Genomic DNA, 15,217 nt, shown 5'->3' with positions numbered 1-15,217 from the left:
AGCGGGTAAACAGAAATGACGGCGTCCCGTCCTGTAGCAGCTGCATGTAACAAAACTTCTAAAGTTTTGGAGCCTTTTAGCCTTGATACGGTAAATAAAAAGATTACTTGCAAGGTTTGCAAAGCCGACCTTGCTTATCACGGGAGCACGTTGGTAATGCACAAGCATTTGAAGAGAAGCACGTCGGGTCTGGGTGACGAGTTTCAACAAATGATACACCAGTTCAACCCAGAGAACGTCCTGCCATCCAGAACCCATTTCACCCACTTGATACAGAAAAAATATGAGACGTTTTATTTTATTTTTTATATAACACATTTGCCTGTTCTTAAAAAATAATGGACAGAGGTTTATTTATTCATGGATTTATTTCTGACTGATCACTGCCTGTCCTTGGTTTTAAATAGGACATTTTATTAATTTTTGGTATGAACAGGGGCAAAGTTGAATAAAATATCTACAGGACTGTCTCAGATAATTAGAATATTGTGACAAAGTTCTTTATTTTCTGTAATGCAATTAAAACAACAAAAATGTCATACATTCTGGATTCATTACAAATCAACTGAAATATTGCAAGCCTTTTATTATTTTAATGTTGCTGATTATGGCTTACAGCTTAAGATTCCCAGAATATTCAAATTTTTTCAGATAGGATATTTGAGTTTTCTTAAGCTGTAAGCCATGATCAGCAATATTAAAATAATAAAAGGCTTGCAATATTTCAGTTGATTTGTAATGAATCCAGAATGTATGACATTTTTGCATTAAAGAAAATAAAGGACTTTATCACAATATTCTAATTTTCTGAGACAGCCTTGTATTTTTCATTGAAGTACCCATCTTTCTCGTGTTTATTATCATTTGCCACATAATTAAAGCGACATACTAAATTTAAGAAAAAATTACTAATTATCCGATTAGTCGACTAATCGTTTCAATAGTCGGTGACTAGTCGACTATTAAAATAGTCGTTAGTTGCAGCCCTACATGAAATCATTCACTATCATCGAAACAAAGTCAAACAAGACTATATGACGTCATATTTCTAAAAGTAAGTGAAAGTGATGCAAAGTAAAGGAGGAGAGGATGAAACATTGCAGTCCCTACACCTACATTAGTCTGAATATAAAGGTGCTCTAAAGGCCCCTCCTGCTCGAGAGCAGGTCATCCCGGGTAAAACCGGGACCAGAAGATGTTCTTAAATGACAATTTTTATGTTTGTGCCACTCACTGCTTAGCAGCTGTTTAATAAATACAGTTTTGGTAAATTTGACTTAGTTGTGATTTCCCCCTTTTTGCATGAAAGTTTAAAATGAGCATATATTAATGCAGTATGAACAAGAATGTTTTAATGTAGACATATACTGTAGAATCATCATACTGGTGTGATTGTATACATCAAAGTGTTAATTCAAGGCTAAGGCAAAATATCAAGATATATACCATGTATCGTGACATGGCCTAAAATTATCGAGATATTAATAAAAGGCCATATCGCCCAGACCTACAGGGATGCTCTTTCTGGGAATAAATTAATCTTTTCACAGCAACAGCCATGGTAGGTTTATTCAAGTCTTCATCCAAAACATCACATCCGTTTGCAAACACACAGTTGATTGTGTGTGTCTCAGTTTCTAGCTCTGATGTAAGGAGCTTTGCAACGACGTCATCTCACAAGGAGGGCGGTAGAGCCAGGCAGCATCACTGATTGTTATTCCTGACACCCGGACCAAATCACTGTCCATCCTGATTAATCCTCACATTTTTGCTCATCATGTTTACGTTTGTCCATGCTGCTGTCTGGTAGCCAAGCAGTTTCCTAGTATAATTAAATGTGTGGCTTTGTGTGGGTGTGTGTGTGTGTGTGTGTGTGTGGCAGCTTATGTAATACAGTAAGTAATCTTCAATACTGCGTTCTCTGCTGCTATTTGATGACATTGTAAGACTCCGGTTGTCCTAAAAGTGCTCTTTCTTAATTGAGTCCCCAGTGTAATTCAATACTCTTAATCCATTGAAGTATGCATTACAACCATTGACTGCAGTAAGATTGGCGCTAAAATATTCAAAAGTCAGAATAATCCTTTACTGTAAAAGCAGACAATCACAAATATGGAGCAGATCAGATTAAGACCCATCTCACTAAAGCAGGAAATATGTATCAAAACCTGCCCGGGGTCACTTCCAGCATAAAAATAACCACAGAGGAGGAAAAAACCTGTGTGTAACTCCACGTCATGTTACACACAAAGCTGTGTTTATGTACTTTTTGCATGTGCCACTGAACACAGCAGCTGCTTGAAATAAGCTGTAAATACTCAATGAATGCATCCAGGAACCATCTGCACATGTTCTGGTTCTTCACACCATGGTAAACAGTCACATAAATACACATAATGAAACATAAACACAGAAAGACAAAAATTAAGAAAATCCTATGTGGCTGTTATGTCTATGAAATAATCCAAAGAGGCAGAAAAGAAAACAAAGTTGTCATCATTAGAGAAACTGCAAGACAAATGTAAAACTCAGAGAGTTCCATTAATAAAGGTGTCAAATAAGGAAAATAAGGAAGAAATAAGAAAGAATAAGGAAAACATTGATCTTATGGCAAAATATCAATGGAAACCCTTTATGGTAAGCATTGTATTTGGTTAATATGGAAGCTTTTTATGTTGGATCAAAGTCACAATTCATTGAAGGGTTAGTTTTATTCTGCACACAGAGCTTCTAAGTTAAAGTTACATCTATTATTACGACTAATTGAACTCCCCAACTTGATCAATAACTCAAGAAAGACCAACTTCAATATGACTTTCCATATGAGATTAAACAGCATCAAGACACTGTGAGATGTTTGTCTATTATATTATTGCAATTTTCTGACAATATTAAAACCTGTGAGAATTAATGCTCACGGGGAAATAATTACAAACATAAAAAAAGTATTCAGTTCTAATAATTAGTGTTAACCTTGGATTTTCATGTTCTGTTTTTCTTATTCTTAATGTATCTTGATAGCTGATTTCCTTCTGTACCTTCTTCAGTTAGGTTTTCATTTGTTGTGAAGAGTCAGTGTGCTTGTACACTTAAACTTTGCTTTCTGCACTTGTTTCTCACCAGCTTCCAGTCAATGTTCAGCACTATACCACCTTCCATCCATCCATCCATCCATCCATCCATCCATCCATCCATCCATCCATCCATCCATCCATCCATCCATCCATCCATCCATCCATCCATCCATCCATCCATCCATCCATCCATCCATCCATCCATCCATCCATCCATCCATCCATCCATCCATGTTCTCGTACAACACTGGTACAACATCTGCATCGCTGTGAATTCTACTTTAGCATGCTTGGCAATACCCTACTCCTCCACAAACATGAACTCCTCCTTTTTAGTCAATGACTCATTCCCAATCTATAATGAGCAAACACCATTCCCAACTAAAGAACATGACCTCTGATGAGAGTTTTCTCATTTTCATCCCATCAGCTTCACATGCAGCTGCATAACTATCTTGGTGCTTGCTGGAGATCTGACGTTGACATAATCTGCAAAAAGTTAGATGCAATCCTAGGCTGATAAAAATGGAAACCTTCCAGTCTCAGGCTGCACCAAGAAATTTTGTCAATAAAGGTTATGAACAGAACCAGTGACAACATTAGTGTAGCCCTAGTTACGTGCAACAACCACTTGGTCTAATTTGCTGCTGTTAGGCTAACTGAGCTCTCGCTGTAGCTGCACGGGGACCAAACGACGGATAGTGAAGGACCTGATACCCTGATACTTCTGAGGCTCCTCCCACAGCCTTCTACCACACACATGAAGACTAGTTGCAGGGTGTCTACAGGTTTTACCAAATTACATTTAAGACTTTTTAATACCATTTTCAAACAAAATTTAAGACCAAAAAGATAGTCACACACTTTGAACCCAATGTCCAACCAAATGTCCAACCAAATGTCCAGAGAAACTGGAATTTTCCAGCCATTTGTCTCTAAATTTACATTTACCCATATTTGCTTGCCTTATCTCGAGACTACGCTGACTAAGAAATTCAGCGCTGAGGCCAAGGTTGCCAGATCTGGCTGACAGGTTCCAGCCCAAATGCGATATAAAACCTGCCGAAATAATGAAAAACCAGCCCAGATCATATATCCTCTATGGTAAAACCGTAAATTATTAAATACGTAATAATTTTCAAGTCATAAGCAAATGAAACCAAAAAAAAGTTCAGGCTCCAAACAAAGACTACAATTAAATTGAGTAGATTAAAGCAAATAAAATATCAGCGAGTTTCTACTTTTCTCTGCCATAATGGCAATTTCTTTTGTTAATAATTTCTCCTAAATATTTTGTAAAAACCAGGAAAAGCAGCCCAAATTTTATCAACCCACTCAACCTGGCAACACTGACTGAGGGCTCGTCAAGCAAGCGCGTGTCTAACAACTGGTAAACAGGTTTATTTCCCTCAAAACGATTAAATACACTTTTCAAAGTGTAGGAAAACTTTTTAATGATGACCGGATAAAATCAAACTAAACTAAAATTAAGATAAAAAAAATTAAGACCCTTGGATTGAGATTCAAGACCAATTAAGACATTTAAAGGCCTTATTTTAGGAAAATGGAATTTAAGACTTTTTAAGGACCCGCGGCCACCGTGAGTTGGACAAACTCCCACCTATCCTCCAGTATCCCAAGGATGTGTGAGAGTTGGACGAGCTGGTCCAGTGTTCCATGACGAGAACAAAAACAGTATTGTTCTGGACTATTTCCGCCATCATCCTGGCACTTTCCAAATGAGGCTGAGAAGTCCTTGTAGCTAAAACACAACCTCTGGTACACCTTTTTAAAAGTAAAGACCAATACCCAACTCTGCCAATCCAGAGACAGTATCCCTGACGTCCACAGGTGTTACACAAGGGTGTGAACCAAGACAGCTCAAAAACATTGAAGGCATGAATATCCCCATCACTGTTTTGCATAGCCTTTTCTCTCTTGTTGTGTTTCTGCCTCACTTGTCACAGTGGTCCAGATTTCTGTTTTTTGAAACCCCACCTCAAAAATGTTTGTGAGTGCTACACTTTTACACATCCTGTGATACCACCTTTTCTGTTTCAGTCCAAGTGAATCATCTTGTAAAAATATATATTTCTCTATGTCCTTTCAGGCCCTGCGAGCTGGCTAGAAAAAATTCTCAATAACATCTACTAGTCTTTTCATTGCAGATGCTTTAAGCAACCAAAGTACAGTATGTGTCTTTCACTAACGGTAACACTGTTGTTAGAAACTATAGAATGTAATTATAATTGACTCTTAGATTATCAGTAAAACGTTAAATATAAATAGGGTAAAACACTTATAAATTATATTGAACTGAATTGTACTGAATTTAAATGAAATGAAATGAAATGAGAGCCATTGAATTGAATTAAACTGATTTGAATTGACTTGTACTGAATTGAAATTAAATGATATAAACTGAATGGAATTGAACTGAACTGAATTTAATTGAAAAATATTTTAATAATCCCCAAAGGAAATAATGTTGTTGCGCAACTAATTGAGGGTAAATTAATGAAAATAAAATAGTAAAAAATGCCACAGATAGAGAGGCATTTCAGACCAATACAATACTCTTTTTTTAATGTATTTACTTATTTTTTTACATGTAGCTGTGCAGCTAGAAAACTTAAATCTATTTCCTGTACGTCATACCTTCTGCAACTACAGCATACTGCCTTTGTAGGGCAGCAGAGTTTCTGTCCAGTGCAGGCAAAGAAAGATTTCTGCACCTCACATAGATTTCCTGTGTATGCCAAAGTGACATAAGGACCAGCTTTGACAGATGTGTTGCTGCCATGCATTTAACTCTGAGCAGGAACTAAACATGCATGAAATTACATGTAAGAGACAAATGGTCATTTAGCTATCTTTAGGTCTGTCATTTGGCACTGGCTGCCTCACAAGCCTTTTTCCTTACACTGCTGTCCTCCCATATAATTCATTCTCTCTCTTTCTATGCCAGAAGCCATGAAGTACCTCTGTGATTAGCCAGCAGGATGAATGAGAGATTATCTTCTGACTGGGAGATTTGTTAGTCAACCGTTGAGATGCTTCTCATCTCCTGGATTCCAATAAGCTGTTGTGAGATCCATACGCCCGCCATACAGGAAGAAATCTGTGACAGGGTATTTAAATATCGGCTGTGATATGGAGGGTAAAATCTTACAGCAGGTGTTTCAGAGAGTCTGCTATCATCTTTATTCTATGTTAATAACAGACCCATAGATATTAGCCTTTCAATCAATGATTTAGTGCTCCACTTAATCTGTTGCACTGATGCTAATGTCCACAAATGTGTATTGCACTCATTGAAATAATGACCTTTTTTCATCTCACTACATATAATCTAATCCGTATACTCTAATATTTGCATAACCACAGTGAATCATATGTTCAGTGTGCAAAATTATGGGTAAAATAATTGCTGCGTAATTTTCAGACTTTAAGCTATAATGTATTGTAATTCTTTTACTAAAAAACCATTGGCAATGCACAGTCAAAACACTTTGTTCCCTCTCTCTCTATTGTACAGTACTCTGCATCCTGGCCTGACAGGCGTGCAGTGCCTTGGGAGGACAGATGTCCTCACCACAAGGTTAAGGTGAAAGCACAAAAACGTGAGGCATGAACAACGTGAATCGTTTTTTTAGTTTCTCAAATGCAACACAGACACCACACACATAACAGTAAAAGTAGAGCAGCACATAACAGTGAGGTCACTGAGCTTTAAACAGTACAGTCAGGCTGACCGTTAAATGCAAATATACACTAGGAATGTTTTTGAAACTGCATGCTAGTACAGCAGTTATTGTTAGTATGTAGTGTGCCAAAATGAACACTATGACATAACTGGAAATAAGCCATATGACGGCTGTGAGCAGGTTCCCCTGTGGTGGCCCATTGATTTATGGGATACAGTATTCGAGGTGGACTGGTCGGTCTCATACTTAAATTTTCATCCATAAGCAGCACACCATCCAGGTATTTTCATCAAACTACAGATTGCAATTGTTAGCTTAGTGCAAACTGCTTGCAACATTTTGTCCGAACCAGTACAGTATGTACACGTATGATGTGTTTACAAGAATGGCCATAGACTGTCCATACAGGTGGAGAAAAAGTCCTCACTTACTTTTCTTGCAAAACATGTAAAGGCCAAAAAATTGGAAAATGTCATAATTTGCAAATAAAGCCTACAAATTATTAAGTGCGCTTAAGGTCTTGTAAAGTTGCACTATCCTATAGAATTGTGCTAAACTTCAGGTGTGTTTGCTTGTTCTTTATGATGTATACATCGCAACACAATCAAGAATGAACATTTTATTTTTCTGAATTCGGTTCTTTGTTTTCAGATTTGCAAATCTGTCCGCCAATCAGTACTCATGCTCATGTTCACTAAAGAATTGAAACTTTTAGCATATTTCTGCATTTCTCTGACTGTAAAAATAAAAAAAGTCAACTAATTCTCAACATTTTTAATCAGATTTATAATTTGTACAGTTCTCTTTTAAACATATCTGCATTTGCTCTAAATATGGGAAATAAATTATGGTTCCAGGATTTTATTTGCAAACAATACTCTCATGGTGTGAAAACTATCTATAGTTAGTTAATACGAGCATCATAAATCGTTAATAGCTGATTTCACTCTGTCAACGTAATGGGTTTTCACAAAACCCTAAAAGCAGAAGTGTCTCTAAACGGAAACAGTTTTTCACAACCAATAAACACTTAAGGAGAATCAGTCAAGGTATAATCACTATGGCTATAAAAGGCATGAGAGCCACTTTTCTCTTCAGATCATGATGACCTGCTTCAGATGTTTGATGGCTTAACAAGTTTCTGCACAGTCACATCTATTTCAACAACAACTAGATATACAACAAAAGGATTGACTTGACCTGAAGGCGATAACAGCTCTGTGGATAAGAACACAGTGCAAAAGACGAGGTGACGAGTGCTGGCCTGCACTATAACGTAATGCTGGCATGATAATCCTATTCTCCACTACAAATCAAATTTGACCTGAGAGACTGCTACAGCAGCAGGAGTGTATGCCAGAGTTTGTGCTGCACTACATATTGACAGGCATGGCAAGAGCAAACACAATTTGCACTCTATAAAACTAAGTTGTTGGTTTGTTTGTTTTTTTTAATTATAGTTACATTAGTGTGAACCAAGAATTGCAAGGAAGTCAACAGTGAGTCACTGACATAATATCAACAATATGCTGTTTTCTTTCACTTCTAAAACTGAAATTTATCACAAAGCTCAAAGACGGCACAACGATGTAGTGATTAAGACCGTCATATCATGGCAAGAAGTTTAATGTTCAGATCCAACAAGGCGTCATTCAGTCTTGAGATTGGATGTGTTTTAATAAATCCAATTGACAATTGGAGTAAGCGTTAGTGGCTATTTATTATATGCAGTCCTGTGATGGACTGGAAACTGTCCAATGAACAAGTGGAGACAAAATGATCTAAAAGGGAGCGGTTAGTCTATTCAACTACATTCATCACTATAAAGACATTATAATATCATTAAGTAGTGTAGCTCACAAAGCAAATGGTAATTCGACATTAGAATTTTCAGTTTGTTATAATGCTTCATAACTGATGAAATGTCTTCACATATTAACATGCCATGTCATTAGGTTTAGCTTTAAACTATAGAGAGTAGTTTTTACAAGAGTATAGAGAAGTATCAACACCAATAAGCAGTATCAGCATGGATGAATGAATGAAACAATGAAACATTAAATGATGTCCATCATCCATTGTGTCATTATTTAGTAAACAAAAAGCCAAAGTGCAAAAGCAGAGTGTGAAAAACTCAGAACCAACTCCCCTGCCACGGTTCAAAAGCCTCTACAATCACCTTCAGCAGTGATAACATGAAGTAATCACTTTCTGTGTGATGTTACTAGTCCATTTCATCTTAGAGACGTTTTTGCTCACTCACTAAAACATTCCTTCAATTAACTGAGTTTTATGAGTAGTCCTTTATGTACAGCGCTCTCAAATTCTCACCACAGCATTTTAATCAGGTTTAAGTCTGGACTTTGACTGGGGCATAGACTCCATTCTTTTCTTTTTCAGCCATTCTGTTGTAGATTTGCTGGTGTGCTTGGGATTATTGTTGCATGACCCACTTTTGTCCATGCTTTGGCTGTTGCAAGAATAACTTCAGATTTGACCCTAGAATACTTTGCCATTCAAAGAAGTTCATGGTTGATTCAACTGGCGATTTTAGATTGGATCCCGCTATTAACGCTGGATGATGAACCCGTGTTTAATGCGCGTTAGATAATATAAACGCAAGCGGTTATTTGCCACCCTGTACAGGGCGTATTATCCCGACATCAGCAAGATTTATACGCCATCAGATTTTTCAAAACGAGGATGGATGAACATCGGGATGAGCGTTTTTTGGCTGGGTTTGTCATTTTTGTGTCCAGTTGTTCAAATATTTGCAAATTTAGGCTCTACCTGCGACATCCTGCTGCTGTTGTTACTCTCAGCTGTTTCTTTATTTTATAAAATAACATTTAAAAAAAAACTCCCCTGATGGGTAGTAATCAGGTTAGGCGATCAACAAATCCCTCCCACGACCCGCCATCCTGGATTAGTTCTGTTTAATTTAGACCTGAGCTGCGGTTAAGTGTACCATAGGAGGCGAGTTATTCGTGGGGCCACCTCGACACCCCACCCCGCACCGGTCAATGTAAAAAGGGCAGGCGACGCGCTAGATCTGCCTGTTGGACGTGAGGTATCTGCCAATGTAAAAGGGGCTAGTGGCAGCAAACTTCCCATCAACCTTCCACCACTGTGCTTGACAGTTGGTATAATGTGTTACTTTCTACAAGTTATTGAATAATATGGTGTACGTACTTTTACATAACTGTAATTATAGCCACATACTGCCAATACTAACAACAACCCTGACTCCTCAATTGTTGGTAGGAGCTGTATAACTATGATGAATTATCAACTGGTCATCTAGATGGAAGAGGCGAAACATAAAAATAAACGTGAAAATGAAATCCATTCATTCTATATGCCCAATTTTTCCCAAATAGACATAACATGGAGGGCAACACTAACGAGGCTAAGGATGCTGTATCCATATGGATGCTGTATTTGAATCTTGGCAACAGGACAGAAAGTGTCCTTCCATTCTGACAATCCTAATTCATCACTGCAGTCTTCAATGCCAGCTCTGTCTCCCTTCGATCATGTGGCCTAAAACAAAGTACCAGACTCTGCTGGTTGCCGCTGTACGTTTCTCTCCTGTTTCCTCCCCATCACACGGGGATGGAAAGTGGGGGAAGAGAATGCATCACGAGGACAAATGCATTCATTCTGCCGGGTGTACAACTCACGTAGTGTGCGACCACCATGGTGGATGTTGTTCTGCTGACTCTGTCACATGCCACAAAACCATGGCAGTCCAAATCTCAATCCACCAACAGAGAACTCCTGAGCACAGCCCGCACCCAACGTAAGCAGATCAATGTTAAGACTTTAGAATCAAATGACTTACAGAACAAAGACTTTCACAAAGCTCAGTGACCAGCAATGGATAATGAAGGAAAATATAATTTTAGATGAAGGGAAAGAGTACATTATTCAAGCTCTGGTGTCTGTATGCTGGATATTTCCACAGCTATTCAGTCAAGCCCCCACACACCCAGAAGCAGACACTCAAAGTGAATAGGAACTACTGCGCAATAGAACCCAGTAATGTATTCACTCACAGACTGGCAATACAGGGAATACACTTCTGACAAAATACAATTTCAATAATACATGAAGTGGCTTGCATCAATGAATATCTGACTCCCAATCTTCTTCTGATTACTTCACATCTCAGTGTTAGAGTGCAGTATTTTTTTCTCATTCTCACTGATTCAAAAGGCTGGCATTTAAGCTACAAGACCTTATTCGAGGTGCAAGTCATCTATAATATCTCTCAGCATACATACACCTCCATACGTCTCTAATAAACTTGTCTGCACTTAGAAGATGTAGAATTATAACTTCTATTATCAAACTACTTGCTTTACAAGTAAGTTGGAAACTTATCATCCATTTATTAATTGTCCACACTCTTTCTATCCTGTAAAAGGGTCATTAAAGTATTTCCCAGCTGTCATCAGGCAAAAGTACACAGTACAACATAGATAATCTGAGTCTCATCTAGGGGTGGGCAAAAATATCGATATGGCAATATATCGCGATACTTTTCCAGCCGATTCAATATCGATATTAAAAATTTGAATATCGATTTTTTTTTTTTTTTTTTTTTAATATTTTTTATCCCTGATTTTTTTCCCATTATGTCACCCAGTGCTCCTACCTAAGTGACAGTCCTGGGCATTGCCACTGGGCATTGTTTTATTTCATTTTATAATTTATTTTTTATATAACACAATTGCCTGTCCTTAAAAAATGAAAAATAATGGACAGAGGTTTATTTATTTATGGATTTATATCTATACTGACTGATCACTGTGCCTGTCCTTGGTTTTAGTACCCATCTTTCTTGTGTTTATTATCATTTGCCACATAATTAAAGCAACCTCATACTAAATTTAATGTTAATTTCATATGATGTAAATAATATGAAAAACATATACAAATAAGTTGTAACTTTAGCTTGTATAGTTATAATAAAAACATTGTTTTGACTCAGTTTGTCCCATGAATTGTCACTATAATCTGATGAACGTGCAACTCGGATTTTAAGATCCATCACTATCATCTGATGTACATATATACAACTTGGATTTTAAGATGTGTAATGCATTTTTAAATTTTTCGGTGAACTATGTAGAATATAATAATCGGGATATCGCATAATCGGGATATCGCAATGTGTATCGTATCGTGGCTCAAGTATCGTGATGCGTATCGTATCGTGAGGTCCTTCCCAATACCCACCCCTAGTCTCATCAGTCCAACTCAGAGTCACACATGACAAACGCTGACACCTACAATTTAGAACCACCTTACGTTCAACGTGTTGTTACTTGACTAACCTTCCCCTTTTAAAAGCTCACAGTTAACTCTGAACCATTTCATTTGTAATTAACCACAATTAATCACAAAAAATGGTTTTGACAGCAATGATTTCAATAAGCATTTGAAAGATCGAATATATCACTGCTTCAATCGCAATAATTATTCAAACCAACAAGTCACCACGACCTAGATGCCGCTTCCCATCTGTTAGTTTTAGGATGTACAAAAAAAAAAACAACCATGAGCTATCCATCCAAATGCAACAGTTTGTCTGAAACCAAGAACGATGGTTTGAAAGAAAACAAAATGGTTTTTCATAGATGAAAATAAAATCCCTGTAAAACCTCAGGACCAGACAGTGGCTGATGTCCCTTCACGGTTTAATACCACTGACAAAGCCACAGCAGGGTGTTCCTTTCTTTTCACAAACTACTACAGTGAAATCTAATACTGAGGAATCCCTTCATGTTTTCTTTTCATCCCAGTATATATTAAAAAAAACTGTTGCTGCATGATCAGAATGCAGTTCCCATGGGCACAGAGCTTTGATCCAATCAAAAATGAACTTAGTGAATCCCTATGTTTATGTCTACAGTAAAAATCAAGAAAAACAGAAGTAGGAGAAGAAGTCATCATCCTCCCCAAGCTTGACATTCAAATAGAAGAAAAAAAATATTGAAAAGACTGATACCAAAATGAACTGTTATTTAATCATTTCAAATATCATAATAGACAATAATTTATAGTGATCAGTGAACACTATTTTAACATGACACTTCTACCTACTTTTTTGTCAGTCGCTGCAATTTGTAACCAGCCTTTTTAATCTCTATTCCAATAATCAGAACTCTACAACCACGCAGTGCATGGCAACACACTCTAACTAACCCTAACCCTAACCCTAACCCTTCTCATATAAGAACAGAAAACAATCTAAAGCAGACAAGTAGAAGCTTTAATCACAAAGCAGATCAACAGCTCAGCACGCATCATCACCAGAGGCTTTATAAGTCTGTTAACACTGTAGATGTTGTATCCACACAAGGTCCAGACAGAGTGGGGAGTCAGTCAGTTGTAACAGCAGAAGCCAAGCAGGTCAGACACAAACTCTAGTCTTGCTCCAGCCTGTCAGGTCCAACGGTCACTTTCTCACCTGCTGCCTAGAGAATCCCTGATGCCAGTCACCAAGGAGGAGACAATGGGTACTTTGTCTCATGCAGGTCAGCTAAGACGAATAGAAGTTTTAGAGAGTCAGCAATGTTTCTGTATATAGTTACCCTCTCATAAAATAGTTACAAAATGTACAATCTGAGACAGTGCTGTATGTACAATCAATGTACAATGTACAATCCGAGAGCTACACATCTTGGTGAATGTAAAAAAAAAATGAAATAAAATAAAATTACACATATTTATCAGATCTTTAAAACAAATTACATGTTTCTGCTTCTTTATAACATGTAGATGTGCTTTTTATTTCATGTTATGTATAGTATGCAGTGCTCTTTCCCTCAGCCTATTTACTTGAGTGACCGAACGTGCATGTGTCCCTGAGGGAATTAAAAAGATCACCAAACATGAGGGGATGGCACCTGCAGTCACAATGAGAGGATGTGGGAGCCAGCTGTGGATGTCTCCATCAGGCGACTTGAAATATGGCAGCAGTTCCAAAATCAACCCCTGAGAAGCTGTAAAAATCCAAGCTTCCCACTCATGCATCAAATCAAATGCATTATGATGTCTGCTCTTAATCCTCAGCATCACATACCCTGCGTTGTAAAAGATAGGAAAAAGTGGGCAGTGCAGACTTTGCAGTTATGATGCCACTGTAATGTGAGTACGAAAATAACGTTTAAAGCGGTGGATCACCGAGTAGAGCTGGGAAAACACACTATAAGAGCACTGTCTCCAAGTCTTCTCACACTAAGATGCCCCGATGGTATTTAGATCAGTTCAAATCATCATCATCATCATCATCATCATTTATTCAGTTGTAATAATTCGTGCAAATGAACACAAAAATCCTTATACTTGCAATTATAATGGACGTATATGTAGCTAAAAAGAAAGAAAAGTGCACACAAATCGTGGTTAAATACACTGTCGATCGGGGGGTACCATGTTTGGAACAAAGTACTTGAACAAATTACCGAGAAACACAATGTGACTTACAATGTGCGTTACTAAAGGCTGATTTATGGTTCCGCGTTACACCAACGCTGAGCCCACGGCGTAGGGTACGCGGCAACGCGCAACGCACAGTGTGCGTCGCCGCGTAACCTACGCCGTACCCTACGGCGTAGGGTCTGCGTCGATTTAACGCGGAACCATAATTCAGGCTTAAGTTGCACATATCAAGGTTGGCACGTTCAGCAGCAGCAGCGTCTCATCATCTTACCATGCAGCTGTAACAGTGCCCTCTGGAAACTCCGAATACCTGCGAATCTTCCAATATTCTCTCGCAGCGTGCAGTCCTGCCTCCTCGCGTCCGTCCTTCGTCCCCGCCAGCCGCCTCACTTCACTGTCATGTGTTTTCCTAACCACTAAATTGTCCTAGTAGCCCAATCTTCTGATAAAAAGTGGGATGTGAGGAGCGCTCGGGTTCCGCCCACCACACGCACGGTGCGAGTCTCGGCTGATTCAGAGCTCTGCTCGCCTCGGCCGCGGAGACGCGCATTTGGCACGGATGGCCAGTGTTCTGCCGATTTCTGCTGCTTTGCCGAAAAATGCTATCTAATGGTTTTCTAGTACCTTTGTAGAGCTGCAATTTTACTGTGTTTTACTCCCCAGCCCACTTACACTTTTGTCGTTTGCCAGGCCGTCATTGTAGATAAGAATGTGTTCTTAATGACCTGCCTGGTTAAATAAAGGCGAATGACTGAATGAATATCAAATAAAGCCATGGAATTGTTGTTGTTTTTTTCTCTTTATCGTATAATGTTCACAAAGTGTAATGGAATTCGTGTCATGGGTAGTGTATTTTGAAGGATAAAATACTCAACATCCCATATTATCCATTTTACGTCGTGCAAGAAATGATGCAAACTTTGAAAATCGACTGTGCGCATGCCCAGAACCACAAAGTAGCATTTCTCGGCAGGGAGCAAGGAT

At 38.2% G+C, this 15,217-nt stretch overlaps 1 protein-coding gene across 5 annotated transcripts in view; it reads right to left on the bottom strand.

The window, feature by feature from the left end:
- The window catches only part of LOC133448673 (sodium-coupled neutral amino acid transporter 3-like), a 52,073-nt gene extending 37,361 nt beyond the window's left edge, over positions 1-14,712 (bottom strand). For 2 of the 5 annotated variants that reach the window (XM_061727434.1, XM_061727436.1), the window contains exon 1: positions 14,505-14,712. The gene's annotated coding sequence lies outside the window, so the exon portion shown is untranslated. Of the gene's footprint in view, positions 1-13,259; positions 13,332-14,504 lie in introns of all 5 variants that reach the window. The other 3 variants (XM_061727432.1, XM_061727435.1, XM_061727433.1) reach the window with 2 other exon arrangements.
- Positions 14,713-15,217: the final 505 nt, after the last annotated feature.

The sequence above is a fragment of the Cololabis saira genome, chromosome 8 (assembly GCF_033807715.1).
Source record: "Cololabis saira isolate AMF1-May2022 chromosome 8, fColSai1.1, whole genome shotgun sequence".
Taxonomy (NCBI): Eukaryota; Metazoa; Chordata; class Actinopteri; order Beloniformes; family Belonidae; genus Cololabis; species Cololabis saira.
This window is presented reverse-complemented; position numbering and strand designations above follow the sequence as displayed.